The sequence below is a fragment of the Trachinotus anak genome, unplaced genomic scaffold (assembly GCF_046630095.1).
Source record: "Trachinotus anak isolate AG129_WGS33_773 ecotype Australia unplaced genomic scaffold, CSIRO_AGI_Tana_v1 ptg000029l, whole genome shotgun sequence".
NCBI classification, from domain to species: Eukaryota; Metazoa; Chordata; class Actinopteri; order Carangiformes; family Carangidae; genus Trachinotus; species Trachinotus anak.
Window position 1 is genome coordinate 950,331 of NW_027273880.1, and position 15,353 is coordinate 965,683.

General features: G+C 44.2%; 1 protein-coding gene across 1 annotated transcript in view; it reads right to left on the bottom strand.

Moving 5' to 3' along the window:
* Positions 1–15,353, bottom strand: part of LOC139612002 (protein NLRC3-like) — a 99,054-nt gene that overhangs the window by 51,440 nt on the left and 32,261 nt on the right. The gene's annotated exons all lie outside the window — the stretch shown is intronic.

The following is a 15,353-nucleotide window of genomic DNA, read 5'->3' on the forward strand; positions in this document are numbered from 1 at the left end:
TCTCTGGCTCGTCGCTCTATTCACAACATAAGAGACTTTGTCAGGAATCGGGACTTAATGGTCAAAAAAACAAAAGACAGTGACTGAATAATGAATTTAGTTTATATTTTTTATGTTTTCGAAATGTTATGTTCTTTTTATATGTTTATATATGTTCGTATGGGCAATTTCTGATAGGCTTGCAACCTGTTCTCAACCTGTTGTCTGGTGTTGCAACTGATGTGATATACACACAGTGTGTTATTTGATGTTATCAGGAGAAGTGACTTTCACTATGTTGTCAAACAGTGATAGTAATTAAAACCTTTCTCCTTGTTCACTGACTCTGAATGCTGTGGTATGTCCTGATATCTATTAATAGATCATGTAGACACACAGATAGTGAGTCCTTTAATGCGTGGTATAAAAGTGTGGTTTCACATTTGCATCACTATACAAAAATACTATAAATACAGTATCTTTTAAATTGCACAGTGCACAGTGCTGGTGTACTATGCATTGTGTAGAACAATTTGTCTTCATATAATAGGTGTGTCCTTTTAATACACAATGCGTTCACTTTTGTGTTTGTGTTTATCCATGTTCTATTTATTCATGTTTGAGCCTTTAATACACTAAAGCACTTCTCAATTATTTTCTGTTATGCCCCCCTAGGAAGAAGAACCCCCCCCATACTATAAATAGTATCATTTGTCTATAAAATTGTTATAAGTACACCTCTGCATAACATTGTATCCTTATTAACATTAAAGAAAACAAAAAAAGAAAGAAATATAGATCAACTTATAACAAAGAATAACTTTATTAACTTTGTTTTTTAGTCTGTAACAGAAAAGATTTAAAGTGCATCAATTTCCCTGAATTCAAAAAAATTTTAATCCTTATTTAAACTATAAACATTTTTTGACCGACTGCCATTTGATACTGAAAAATAAAATTAAATAAAATCAATAAATAATAATAAATTCAAACTGATCAGCAACATGCACTCAGGAGCACAATATATCAAATATGTTAACCTACAAAACAAAAATGAATAAAACAATTTGTGCTGATTTTTGTTATCAAAATGAGGAAGTCAGGATTAATGGCTACAATGAGCACGTTTTGCAGTGCACAGCTTTTGGAAGCGGGGTTTGAAGCATGATACTGCAACTCTCAGCTCCTGCTCAGTGTTTAGCTGGGACCTGTACTTGGTCTTCAGTGCAGCAACAGCAGAGACGCCAGTCTCACAGAGATATGATGTTGCAAAAGGAAGAAGAATGCCCAAAGCCTTCTGCCCTCAGAGCGGATACTGCCTCTCTACCCTCAGCCAGAATTCACTCAGTGTCTGTGATGTGAACCTCAGTCTCCATGTGGAGTCAGACGTCATGTCAGTGAACTGGTCCTCCTCTGCAGAGCTGAAACCAGTTGGAGCTGGTGCATTGAAAGGATCTGTCACCCAGTCATAATGGGAACTGTTTTCAGGGAAGTACTTTTTAAAGAATCCCATCAATGATGAAATATGCTGCTTGATATATGGAATCACTGAGGGGGCATCATAGTCAGTGGTGTCAACAAATTGATGCAGGTTCTCGAATGAATCAGTATTTCCTTCATCAAGTCCCTGCCCCACATTGCAAGCTTTCGAGTGAAAGAGCTGATCTTGTCTGTGACCTGAGGGAGGTGTTTATCTTTCCCTTCAAGCTGTAGATTTAGTTCATTTAGCCTCCAAATATGTCACTCAGGTGGGCCAGTTTCGCCAGGAAGTTCTCATCACTACATTTTTCTGCGACTTCATACTTGTGCTCATCCTCCATAAACATTCTTATCTGCTCTCTGAGCTCAAAAGCCCGGGACGAGACTTTTCCTCGTGACAGCCACCTTGCTTCACTGTGAAACAGCACAGCTTGGTGTTCAGCTCCCATCTCCTCACAGATAGCAGAGAAGACTCTGGTTTTAGTGGTCTGGTCTTTATAAAACTGACTACACCTATAATGTCAGGCATAACCTCACTTAATTCAGGGGAAAGGTGCCTTGAGGCCAGTGCTTCTCTGTGTATAACACAGTGTGTCCACTCAGCATGAGGTGAGGCCTTTTTGATGAGTGCCTGAAGTCCTTTTCTCCTCCCTGCCACAGCCTGTGCACCATCACTGCAAACACCAATGCAGTTCTCCCACTTCAGCCCACTCTCATTCAGGAAGCAGTCCAGCATTTTGAATAGCTCTTCAGCTGTGGCTCTGTCTCTGACATATTTACAAAAAGGTAGATCCTCACACAGGGAGTCTGTCATGTCAAAACGTACATAAGCAATGAACAAACAGTCTTTGTTGCTGTCAGCTGCTTCATCGAACTGTGAGGCCAAACGTTTGTCTTTGAGTTTATCTACCAGCTGTTCTTGAGGATCGTCAGCAGTGTCATTTATACGTCTGGCGACAGTGTCATTGGACAGAGGGATAGTTTTTATCTTTGCAGCACTTGCGTCATCCAGCAGGACAGAGAGCACGTCTCATGCTGCAGGCAGTATCAGCTCCTCTGCTATGGTGTGGGGTTTTTTGCACTGAGCAGTTTGGTGCGCCACCTTATGTGATGCTAACAGAGCTCGCTGGTTTACTGAAGTAGCTTTCACAAAGCGGGATGATTGTTGGTGATATTCAGCACGTTTTCACTGAAAAAACTCAAGCGGTTTATCAGCGTGATTAGGGTGGAATGTCTTTAAGTGACGCCTTCATTTATTTGGCTTCATGCTGTCCGCTGCCAACATTTTAAGACACAGTGAACACACCGGTCTGTCCTGGTCTCCCACCGTAGTCACGGTGAAGCCAAGCGCTACATACGCTTCGTCATATTTCCTCGTCTTAGCTTTGTGGTGACTTTCGTTTGTCGCATTATCTCCGTCTCTCTCTGCCTTTCTTTTCATCCCTGTTAAATATTTCTCCATGGTGTCTCTTGAGGGTTTGTTCACTGCACTTCATATCTCCTGCTCTGTGCTGTGTGTGCGCAAGCCCGCGCAAAAAACCCCGACACAACAGAGCTAATACTCCCTGCGCACACTCTGACAATGAGAGCGCCACTGCCACCTCCTCATAATTATGTATATTGTCAGGTTGTTATACTTTTAGTTGTGTCTTGTGTAAACAAACTCTGAAGTGAAATCTGTGTTGTGGGGCTAAAAACAGATTTTTTTGATATGTACCACATGTCTGTGGTGAGAGTGGAAAGTGGTGTCCCTCTAATACACCAACAGACTGGTTTGTGGATTAGTGTCCCTGTAGTACACAAAAGCCTGTGTGTGTGTGTGTGTGTGTGTGTGTGTGTGTGTGTGTGTGAGATACTGGATGTAATGTGTCTTGTTTAGTTTGCTCATTTCTGTTTCATCACTGTGTGGAAGTTTTATTGGGATAGATATACAGTTATATTGGGATCAGATTTTAATATTGTACATTGTCTCTTATAAATACAGTAAATAAATAACTTATAAATTGTGTTATATATTTTATTGAACTTTATTTCACCTGTACTTTTGTTAAGAAATGTGCTCTACATGATTTCACTGTATAATATGATTGGAATTCATTGACAATAGAACTGACAGCTGGAATAGAATGCTCATGTTGTGACGTCCTCTGACATCATAGAGGCTCATTTGCATATCATCTGCAGGACAGTAGAGCTCTACAGTCCTATGTACATTTGGCCTGTGGACAGGTAAGACCTCCTCGCTTCACTCTCTTATTTCTCTTTGGTCAAACTGTTTCATGTTGTGGAAAAGGAGAATTTACTTTTCCTGTGTTTTCCTGTTCAGTGAGTCACTTTTTTCATCAGTTACAATCCAACAGACATTATATTAAGATGTGCATCTCTGTTTGTAGTCAGGAGATGCCAACGTACTTTTTCCTCTTGTACAACACAGTTTGAAGCAGAAAACTTTGTTTTACTTGTTGTCGAAGTTGCATGTGTGGAAAACTGTGTAGATTTACTTGCTCTGGAAGAAATTTTACATGAAAGGTTTGAAATTGTTGCATTTGTGACTTTCTGCAGTTTCTTTAACTGATAACATGAAAAATAAAGATGATTTAATAAGTATTTTATTACATGTGACTGCATTGTTTTTTAATTCCTGTGTGCAGTTTGTTGATCACAAAAAAAGTTTTCATGTGACAGAAAAAGCTTCTTTTGAGCTCCTTGTGGTGAATTGTCATGTTGTATTAACTGCACTTGTTGCTACACTGCTGGGTTATGAGTTTAGATATGAAACATGTCAGTTACAGTTACATTTCTGTTTCTGATCCACAGTGTAATGATGAAATGCTGGTAAGAAAGATTTTTGCTCAGTGAAGAAAATAAAGCTGATGAGTGACATTGTTAATTACAGCAGACAGAGATGGAGACAAGGAGGCAGCTGCTGATGTCACAGCAACCAACAGAGCAGCAGAAGGAGCATGAAGAGGAGAGGCAAAGACTTCAGAGACAGAGGAAGGAAAAAGATAAGTCCAGAGCAGACAGAGTCACTGAGGTAGGCCACAACGCAAACCCTCCCACACAGTCACCAGTGTTCACCAGGGGACCAACAATGTAAGAGTCACACAATGAATGAGACAGAAAGCACTTAGAAAACGGGACCAGAGAACTGAGGGAGATGGTTTCACATTTCAAATCTGACTAAACTAAGTAACATTTTACAAAGACAGTTGCAACCACCTAGAAATAACTGAACAACCACTTGATAGTCAGATAGTGTATATGGTATAGCCCACCCTAACCCCTAAGCAGACATATAGTAACCTTACCCAGCCTCACCTAAGTGGGTGGTGCACAATACAACTGAACTAGTGACTGCCGAACATAACTGGGTCACATGGCAGCAGATCATCATCCAGATCCAGAGATCAAACCATGATCCTGCTGGAGAAGCAGACTGGAGTTACCACAGCTGCCGGCAGGAGACGCCCTCCACTGTTAGTGTGTGAGTGATGTTATAATGCTGAATTCTTTTGAGCGTGTTCAGTTAAAGTGCAAGTGTTTCCAGTGTTTAATGGACACTGAGAAGAATATTTACCTGATGAGGGGAAAAGAAACAAATGTCTCCACACAGGTCAGCAGCATGTACACACACCTCCATACAGTCAGTGTCCAGCAGGAGTTCAACTGAGCGACGAGGGGACAGAGTCATGGAGGGAAAATATTCATTTAAAAGTCACTGTTATATTCTGACAGACTGAACAGTGGAGACTGTAGCTGCTAATGTTATAAGCTCCCAGCTCACATGATGAGCTGTCGCCACGTTAGCCTGAACAAGCTAATGTTAGCCTGAACAAGCTAATGTTAGCCTGAACAAGCTAACGGTAGCCTGAACAAGCTAATGTTAGCCTGAACAAGCTAATGTTAGCCTGAACAAGCTAACGGTAGCATAAACAAGCTAATGTTAGCCTAAACAAGCTAACGGTAGCCTAAATTAGCTCACGTTAGCCAAAACAAGCTAATGTTAGCCTGAACAAGCTAACGTTAGCCTAAACAAGCTAACATTAGCCTAAACAAGCTAATGTTATCCTCGGTGAACATTGTGTGTGGAGCGTTGCTACAACAGAAGTCATCGTCATAGTTCACATACAGGAACAGTAACTTGACATCAGACTGCAGCTGCTGATTCATTTAATAATTGAGTATTTACCAATTATTCTATCGATTGATCGAGTATCTTGATAAGAACTATTTTTGTCTTATTAAAGAGCAATAGAAAATATAAAAAAGAGAAGACAGGTCTCATAGAATGAGAAAGTAAGTGGTTTACTTTCAAGAAAAATCACTTCATTTTTATTGCTTATTTTTCATACAATATTATCTGTAAAAACTGAAGCCATGTGCAAGTACCATGTTACATTCTTGGTTTTTCAATTCAAAAACAAATCCATAAAAAATAAGAACCATAAAACTTAAATTGATAGCTCGGGCTTTTATCTGCTTCAGTCACTGAATTCCACTGACCTATATTTGGGACAGGTGTCTACATGGGACAGGCCATTAATTCCATCTGCACAAAATTCATGCACAGGAATTATGGGAAATCCTGTCAAATTGATTAATTAAATCAGTGTTCATAAAAATACTATTAATATTATCAGGCTATCCAATAACATATTACAACAAATTCATTTGATCTCGCTCTGAGAGACAGCGTATCTAGGACAACCACATGCACAGAGAGAGAGAGAGAGAGAGAGAGAGAGACCATATCAAAATACAGGTAGCCTACTTTAGAAAGGATGAAAGCTGAAGATTGCCATAGTTATTTAAACCTTTATTTGCATGAACAAATTAGATAACTGACAGGGACGATACATCCAGAGAACCGGGCGTCTAATTGAGACCTGCGTTTATTTGACAAACTGTGCAGCCACACCAGGACAGTAAAATGGACTCGACTTCTAGTTGAAGTTCTAAGGTAAGTCATTTCAAATTGTCAAATAGTCATTTCCTAAATGCACACAAGGCAAAATAAGGCAGAAATAGAAAAATAAATAAAATAATAATATTCTGCCTTTAAGTTGATAGAGCTTAACTTTCAGAACTGCAGGTTTTAACCTAACTACAGTTCCGGAGTAAAGTAAGTATTTACCATCTTCTTGGTTCACTTTGTGGCATGGTGTAAGAGGCCAAACAAGTTCTGGCAGGATTGTTTCTTCTGGATGAGGCTAGTTCTGTTTTAAAATAGAGGTTTTTATTCTTTTTTTAATCCCATCTCTGGCCTGTCTCTTCACCTCACGCCTCGTTCTTTTCCTTCTTTTTCTCCATTTTCCAAACTGTTCCATCAAATCACGTCTGCCTTCCCTCATGTATCAACAGTGTAAGCAGAGAACTGAGCCGTCATATGGATTAAATGAAGCTTGGATACAAAGAATTTGCCTCCATGACTTTCATTAATGGAGTTTCTTGAGGAATCGTTTCAGGTCTAATCTGAGATCATGAACATGTTGACGACATGTTGTTAATATAAAGTGAACAACTGAGACTCACTCAGCCTGAACTCTGTACAGATCTGATGTCTGTCTCTGAGCTGTTTCCTCCTGTGGCTCCGTTTACACACTGACTTCTGCTCCTCTACAACTTGTCCTGATGATCTGAGTCAGATCATAAACTGCAGACACCAGGCATGGTGTGTTTTTTTTTGGACCTGCTGCTGCACCTGAACCTGCTGCTGTCATTCCACATGTTGTTATTGTTACTGTACCTGTCTTCTTCTTCTCTCTGAGTTTAATGTCAGACTAGAACAGTCTGGAACAGTCTCTCCTCAGTCCTGGAAGAATCAGATCTCCAGTACCTATGACATTTACAGTATCTATAACACTGTAGGAAGAAAAAAACAACGTACCATTTGGTACTGCAGTGGTTGTCATGACATCCCTACTAAATGTAATTTCATGTGTCAGAGACTGGTGTAAACTTGTCTTTGGGCTGAAAATGATTCAGAACCATGTGTTTGGGTGAGTAAACAGAGTTTATAGGTTTTGCTAAAGGGTCTGACATGTTGACATAAATCAGTCTGATATATTGCAGTGGTTTTATACTCCACCCCTGCAGTCACTGGTAGATCACGTTGACTATCAAGTCAGGTGAAGTCAGCTTAAGTCCATCTCCAACGCACCCAATGCTTCCTTCCATGACAAGGTTCTTTGGTTTGTTTGGCCAGAACAGTCTTTGTGCAGCTGGATGCACCAACAGACGAGGAGACAAGTCTGACTTGTGCTTCTACAGAATCCTGTCAGAGAAAGAAAACCCAGAGAGGAGGAGATTGTGGATCTGTACAATCAAATGTGCCTCCGTCCCTGGGGAGGGCAAACACTGGCAACCATCAGAGTTCACACGTTTCACCAAAGGTAAGTTCAGGTAAACACTGAGATTCTACATTGTTGTATTTTTATTGTTGTATTGTCATTATATCTTAACATAATGGTTAAGGTCACTCACCCACTCAGGTCGGAGGAGCCTGTGTTGTTCATTTTGTTTAGGCTGCATGTTGATATGACTATCATTTCCGGTGGCAGGCTACTGAAATGTAGCAGAGTGGACAGAGCAAAAGACAGGAAGTAAAACAACAGTGGGCACACAAGGTAAGTAATTACAAAAAAAATGGAAATAAACCAAAGTCCAAGACTCCAGACCATGTCCAACAACTGTCTTACAAAGAGCAGGTCATGACATCTTTATTCTGAATATAATGTTTGATCCAGTTCAACCTGAAAATGATAATAGATCAGAATCAGAATCAGAATCAGAATCAGAATCAGAATCAGTTTTATTGCCAAGTATGTTTTCACATACAAGGAATTTTTTCTGGTGATTGGTGCAATTGATCAGCAACAGTGGGGCTCTCTAGCCTTGTTGATGAGGCTAATAGCAGATGGGAAGAAGCTATTTTTGTGGCGAGAGGTTTTGGTCCTGAAGGACCGCAGCCTCCTGCCAGAGGGGAGTGTCACAAAAAGTTTGTGTCCAGGGTGGGAGGAGTCAGCTACAATCTTCCCTGCACGCTTCAGAGTCCTTGAGGCGTACAGGTCCTGGAGGGACGGAAGATTGCAGCCAATCACCTTCTCAGCAGAGTGGATGATACGCTGCAGTCTGTTATTGTCCCTCTCCGTGGCAGCAGCGTACCAGATGGTGATGGAGGAGGTGAGGATGGACTCAATGATGGAGGTGTAGAAGTTCACCATCATAGTCCTTGGCAGGTTGAACTTCTTCAATTGCCTCAGGAAATACATCCTCTGCTGAGCTTTTTTGATGAGGGAGCTGATGTTTAGCTCCCATTTGAGATCCTGTGTGATGGTGGTTCCCAAGAAGCGAAAATGCTCCACGGTAGCCACGGGGGAGTCACACAGGGTGATGGGGGTGGGTGGGGCTGGGCTCTTCCTGAAGTCCACTATCATTTCCACTGTCTTCAGAGCGTTTAGCTCTAGGTTGTTCTGCCTGCACCAGGTCACCAGACGCTCAGTCTCCCACCTGTAGGCAGACTCATCGCCATCAGAGATGAGTCCAATGAGAGTGGTGTCGTCTGCAAACTTCAGGAGCTTGACAGACTGATGGCTGGAGGTGCAGGTGTTGGTGTACAGGGAGAAGAGCAGAGGAGAAAGAACGCAGCCTTGTGGGGATCCAGTGCTGATGGTCTGGGAGTCAGACACGTGCTTTCCTAGCTTCACGTGCTGCCTCCTGTCAGACAGGAAGTCGGTGATCCACCTGCAGGTGGAGTCAGGCACGCTCAGCTGGGAGAGCTTGTCCTGCAGCAGAGCTGGGATGATGGTGTTGAAGGCAGAGCTGAAGTCCACAAACAGGATCCTGGCATAGGTCCCTGAGGAGTCCAGGTGCTGGAGGATGAAGTGGAGAGCCATGTTGACGGCGTCGTCTACAGACCTGTTGGCTCTGTAGGCGAACTGCAGGGGGTCCAGGAGTGGGTCAGTGATGGATTTGAGATGGGACAGGACAAGGCGCTCAAATGATTCAAAGATGAATGGAAATCAAGATAATTCTGTTGAAATAGTGAGACTTGTTTTGATAGAAAAGTGAAGAAGGAGAGAGAGTGTGTGTGTGTGTGTGTGTGTGTGTGTGTGTGTGTGTGTGTGTGTTTCTGGGTGTGTCTCTTAAGCAGCTTGTTTGTCCTGATTCCTGTGTGTGTGAGCTCACAGTCAGTGTTACTGGTTTCCCTCTCAGACTGACTGATGAGGAGACAAGTCTGACTTGTGCTTCTACAGAATCCTGTCAGAGAAAGAAAACCCAGAGAGGAGCAGATTGTGGATCTGTACAATCAAATGTGCCTCCGTCCCTGGGGAGGGCAAACACTGGCAACCATCAGAGTTCACACATTTCACCAAAGGTAAGTTCAGGTAAACACTGAGGTTCTACACTGTTGTATTTTTATCGTTGTATTGTCAGAAGAGTTTAAAACTAAAATGTAGCAGAGTGGATGGAGCCAAAGACAGGAAGTAAAACAACAGTGGGAACACAAGGTAAGTAATTACAAAATAAAACAGGAAATAAACCAAAGTCCAAGACTCCAGACCATGTTCAACAACTGTCATACAAAGAGCAGGTCATGACATCTTTATTCTTAATATAATGTTTGATCCAGTTCAACCTGAAAATTATATTAGATGAATGGAAATCAAGATAATTCTGTTGAAATAGTGAGACTTGTTTTTTCATGTGAAGGTGAATAAGGTAGAGTCTGTTTTTAATAAATGATGATGGAACATGTCAAACCTGTTTTTACCACACACGCACACACACACACACACACACACACACACACACACACACACACACACACACACACACACACACACACACACACACAGAGTCATGTGACTTCTTGTACCTGCAGAGGGGAGGAGCAGCTGAAAGTGAAAGTGTTCAGTGAGCTCAGACTCCATTTGAAGTGGACGGAGCAGAAGGAGGGAAACTGAAGGCTGAGGCAGCTGAGTGTTAACACAACATTATTATTATTTTACTGTCAAAGTCTCTGAGTCAGTTTGTCCCTGTGGACTGTGGAGGGAAGAAGAGTCACAGTGAACTTCTGTCCACACAGAGACACTGAGGAAAACCTGTGTGTGTGTGTGTGTGTGTGTGTGTGTGTGTGTGTGTGTGTGTGTATGTGTCTCTAGAGCAGCTTGTTTGTCCTGACTCTTGTCCTGTGTGTGAGCTCACAGTCAGTGTTACTGGTTTCCCTCTCAGTCTGACTGAAGTCCTGAAGATGAGTGATTGTGTGGAGGAAGAGGAGGACAGAGCAGAGTCTCCAGGACCCAGCTGTCTGTCTGTGAAGAGTCACCGGTCCAGAGGTCAACCTATGAACTTCAGTCCTGAACCTGGACCCTCAGACTCACAGTAAGAGACCTGCTACAAACCTGTGAACCTCCAAACTGTCTCTGTAACAGTGTTTAGTGTGTTGAGCTCCTGCAGTGATGTCACTTCCTGTAACAGCTGCCGTAGTGTCGCAGAAAATAACTTCCCCTGGTTCCTCTGACATATCAGTGTATTAACAGTGACTGCTGAGGAGCTGGTTTCTTGTGAAATGATCCCAACAAAGAAGAGTTTGACTTTTTTCTTGTGCATATTTTTGCTGCAGCTGATGAACATGACAGAGATATAAAGATGTCAGTAATTAAAGGGCCGTGGTGGAGCAGAGAAGCAGCCACAGAAGAAGAGAGCAGTGTGTTGGTGAACCTGGATGAGCTGGGATCTAACAGAGTTGACCACACTTTGCAGGATCATTTTACAGCCTGAATGATGAGCTTCACATGTCAGAGCTTCACTCTCCACAGTTAGTTTGATCCAAACTACAGTGAGCAGCTGTTGGAGGAAATGACTGAGCCTCTTTAACATCAAACTAGATATTTGTCAGCTGTTTATACAGATTTCAGGCTCTATGTAATATGGGCCGCAGGTGAGTCTAGGTCTGAGAGCACTGTCTAGGGAATTAAACAAGAAGTTAGGAGAGGAGGAAATGGCTCAGATCTTTGTGATGGAAACTTGTTAATAACCTATAAAACAGAAGAACAGAAAAATAAAGCTTTTCCAAATAACTGATGAGTGATGACAGGTATTCCTGTTAATGAAGACTTGGACAGACTCAGATGGAGTACTAGTGGAGGTGAGGTGAGCAGGATAAAGAGATTGTTGAAAACAGGTAACGATGAACAGATTGATAAATCGTCTGTGCTTCTGGAGTTTCAGGAGTCTGTGCTTCCAGAAAAAGTTAGAATTGGATGTGATACATGATTTTAATGTCCATAGCTCGTTATGGGGCAGTAATAATGATGAGGATGGAATGGTGATGAAGAGTTCATGGAGAATAAAAACCGAGTAGCTTCAATAACAGAAGTAACAGAAGAATGATTAGATCTTACACTAGTGTCAGACTCATTGGCAGGTGTTTGTTCATGGTTCATCAGTAGTCAGAGGAACAACTGTAGGAAGTGACCACTACCCCATAGTGATAGAAGCAGGACTGAGTTTGGGAACATGAGACACTGACGGGTCACAGCAATGGTCGTTCAGTAGAGCTGATTGGGAAACATTTAGACCTATCAGTGAATAAGAAATGCAAACAACTGATATTAATGAAGATGTTGATGATGTAGATGATGGTGTTTGTAAAGCTGTTTTAGAGGCTGCAAAGAACCTTGGTGGACAAAGGAATGTGATAAAGCAACTAAGGCTGGAAATAGAACTTTTAAAATGTTGAGAAGGAATCAGAGTTTTCAGAAGCTTATTGAATATAAAAGCAAATGTAAGGAGAACCATAAAAAATGCAAAGAAGGAATTGTGAAGGTAATTTTGTAATTCAGTGGGAAGGAAACAGATATGGATAAAATGTGTAGTTCTGACTTTTAAGATACGTAGTTCTGACAATATTCTATGAAAACAGTCCTGAAAACAGTGTCTTTGTTAATATGTGTTGGTGTTAAAATGAGATGAGGTCAGGAGCATTGTTGACTGATTGATATTAATTTCTAAATCACTTAATTCAGTTTCAGCTGAGGCTGTAAAATATGAAAGAGAGGGAACAAAAACATGGCGAGGAGAATGACATGCAGGAAAGTGTTGGACCGGTCGGGAGTCGAACCGGTGACTGCCTGCTAAGAGCGTTTTGCGCTCAACATAGTACGCGCCCCAACCACTTGACTACGGGGCCGACCTGTTTGTCCACTGTTAAACGAACAAAAGTGGATGAGGACACGTCCTAAATGCTCTGGCTCCATGAGCCTAGATGGTTAAAATAGGCCCTAAGTCTTCAGAAGGAACCAATGGGCTCAGAGCTGAGAGCCACACACAGAGGAGGGAAGTCACAAAGTGTTGAGAGACGAACTCACACACTGTTGGTTTGGCTCTTTTCATGGGGTTTGTTGTCAAGAACAAACATGTAGAATAACAGCAGAATGACCCTTTAATTACACACAAGACTGTCTTTACCATCACTGATATCTGTGCAGATGTAACTCTGACAAACTGTGTGTTTGTCAGTGAAGTTGTGTGATGGTCAGATGAAGCCTGCAGCAGGATGTGGTGTTTGCTGTTGTCACAGTCATGTAGAAACACACAGGCCTCGAGGGGCTAATGCTGCTGCTGCTGCCGTGAGACGTCGCGAGATCCGTGCGTAACCCAACATGGCGGCATCCATCTAAACGAAAATAACACAACTAGCTTCGATAGCCAGCTTAACTAACAACAAACAAACAAACTTACTGATAAACACTCCTCTGACAGTTTGATACCTCCATCAAACCGACGGTTTCTTCATCCTGGACGAAGAAACCTTGGAAAGCTTACAGGATTACGTGGACGAGTGTTACCACCGGCTCGTCATGGGGAAAAAACAAACTCCCTCCTCAAAGAGAGGAGTACTCTGCCCATGTCACTTATGGGAACAGTAGCAACAATCAAAATGATGATCTTGCCAAAAATCAACTACATTTTCTCAAAGGTCCCGACCCATCCTCCCAAGGCTTGGTTCAAATCACTGGACTCCATAATATCCAAATTTTTGATATCCACCACGAATAAGCCTTAACACCCTACAAAAACCCAAAAATCGAGGTGGTCTGGAGCTTCTAAATTTCTACAATTATTTTCTTGCCAATAGACTACAATACATCTTAAAATGGACCACACAAAGTCAAATTGACCATACTTGGCTGGACATTGAACAAACTTTCTGCAACACCACCGGAATCCAAGACCTGACATTTATTAGCCCCATCATCAAACAATATCCCTGCTTTAAGAGTATCAATATCAGCACATCACTGATGGCCTGGTGGGAATTTCTAAAAATGAATGGGTCTTTATTGGTCCTGGGCAAACTCTCACCCATCTGGAACAATCCTGACATCCTGGGCAGTTGCACCCCCGGGCACTGTGGGGGGGGGGGGGCTACCTCTCCGCCTGGGTGGGTGCTGGGGGGGTGGGGTGTGCGGGACGACCTGCCTGGCCGGACAGACTCCCTGTTCGTCAGCGGGTCTCTCCATGTGGGGCAGGTCTGTGCCCCCCCAGCTTGCGCCTGCAGGGGTGGTGGCCCTACCGCTTGGGCCGCCTGAAGGCATCTCTGGGCACCCCGGCTCAGCTCCCCGCTGGCTGGGCGGCGCAGGGATGGAGAACGTATTAGGGCCAGTCAGGGATCTGGCCCCAGTGGGGGGGTGCATGCCTCACCTGCCCTTGTTGCCCCACTACACCACATCCCACATGACTGTAGGGCGTCTGAGGGGCAGTGCGGGGATGAGGCAGGTTGGTGGGCAGGACTGCCCATCGGCCCTGCTATTGTTGTTGTGCTGCTCCTCAATTTTAAATGCACATTAGATATCACATGACACTAGGGCCTTGGGGGGTGGGATGGGGCAGGTGACACTCTGCCGTCTACCAGCGGTGGAGTACCCATGCCCCATCTGCTCCCTTAATTTTAATACACCTTAGTCATCCACACGACCCACAGGCCATACGACACTAGGGCTTTGGGGGTAGGGAAGGAACCGCCTGCTAGCGGTAAGGCGCCCATGCCCTGACCGTTCCCCCAATCTTAAGGCACTATAGTCACCCACACACCCAACTCACTCACGCACTCATACGCACACCCACACATACACACTTTGCACCCACACCAGACGCAGGGTGGGGAGAGGGTGGCTTGGTGGGCCCCCCTGTCTACCTGTCCCGGGTGCCGTGTGGACTGTGTGGGGAGCCTGCCATGTGGGGGAAGAAGATCCATTGCGAGGATGTCATGGGTGGCCCTGGTGGGGGTGGGCGGCCTCCTCTTGTGGGTGGCAGGCTGGGTGGGGGCTGTGGCCATGCTGCGGGGGTTCGAGGCTCCGGCGGGTAATCCGGGCATTTCTGGGATGCCCTGGGCCCCGCAGGCGGATTCGGGGGATTGGGTTTGGGGCTGGGCGGGGGGGTCTACTCTTCTCTGTAACCCGGGCTTGGCTTCCTGGCCGGGGGGTGGGGACTCCGTCTGCCCTCCTTCCCCCATTTGTTCTGCAGGGTCACTGGGGCCGGAATACCGGGCCGCTGCGGCTGGCTGGGGTCTTTCCCGCTGGGTGGGCAGGAGCTGGGGGGTTGGGGCCTCTCCGGTGTGTGGCAGGCTCTCCGCCGGGGGTGCGGGCGGGTCTTCAGTTGCCGGGGCCATTTGGCTCTGGGTCCTGCCTGCTGTCCCTCTACGGTCCTCCTTGCGCTGGGGGCTGTTGCCTCTGTACTCCCTTGCGGGCTCCTCCTTGGGTCGGGCACGTGGCTACCGTGGGGTCATGCTGCCGCAGGTCCTTGGGCTCTGGGGGTGGCTGGGAGTCTCGGTGGCCTGGTTTCTGGCCACCTGTGCCTTTGGTCTGGGGGGGCGCTGTTACTGCAGC